This window comes from Limulus polyphemus, unplaced genomic scaffold (assembly GCF_000517525.1).
Source record: "Limulus polyphemus unplaced genomic scaffold, Limulus_polyphemus-2.1.2 Scaffold607, whole genome shotgun sequence".
NCBI classification, from domain to species: Eukaryota; Metazoa; Arthropoda; class Merostomata; order Xiphosura; family Limulidae; genus Limulus; species Limulus polyphemus.
Window position 1 is genome coordinate 4,871 of NW_013666217.1, and position 722 is coordinate 5,592.

Genomic DNA, 722 nt, shown 5'->3' on the forward strand with positions numbered 1-722 from the left:
CTTTTAAATTAGTAAATGTATGCTAATAAACTTTGGCAAATTATCAGTAAACATTACAATGATTTCACACGCAAAATTTTTTTTTTTTTTTTATTAAATCTTAAGATATGTTAAGCAATGTTTTTTTCAAACCTTTTTTTCTTTTAGAATGTTGTCTGATCAAGATGCAAAGTAATTTTCATTTTAAGGTTAAAACACAAAAATACAAGTGTTTAGACTAAATAGCTTAAATCTCATAACATTATACACTTATATATATATTTATTTATTACATTGACCATTCAGCCATGCCTGGCTAACAGTACGGATGTTACAATGATGCAGCACACGTGCTCTCATGTTACCATATCCAATAATTTAAAACTGACCTTCAGTCTCTACAAAGTAACCTGTCTTGGCTGTGTTTTAATAGACTTGTATTTTCTAAAATATGGTGAAATTTCAATTATTATACATTATATATGTATATAGATGAATACTATTAAGAAATAAGTTCTTAAACTTATTTTTCTTAAAACATAGAACAGCAAGTAAAGAAGTAAAGTAAACAATTATCTCTTCTAGTTACGACCTTTGTACTTGGTTGTTGCTTGACGTAAGTTGCTAAGCCTTTTAAAATTTTTCATATGGAGGATATGAAATGAAACAATTTTTTTTAGGTTTTATATATATACATATGAATAACGAAAAAAATCAAAAATTACTATATCGATACCACAGAA

At 25.9% G+C, this 722-nt stretch overlaps 1 protein-coding gene across 1 annotated transcript in view; it reads right to left on the bottom strand.

The window, feature by feature from the left end:
• The window catches only part of LOC106459437 (coatomer subunit zeta-1-like), a 19,945-nt gene that overhangs the window by 2,609 nt on the left and 16,614 nt on the right, over positions 1 to 722 (bottom strand). The gene's annotated exons all lie outside the window — the stretch shown is intronic.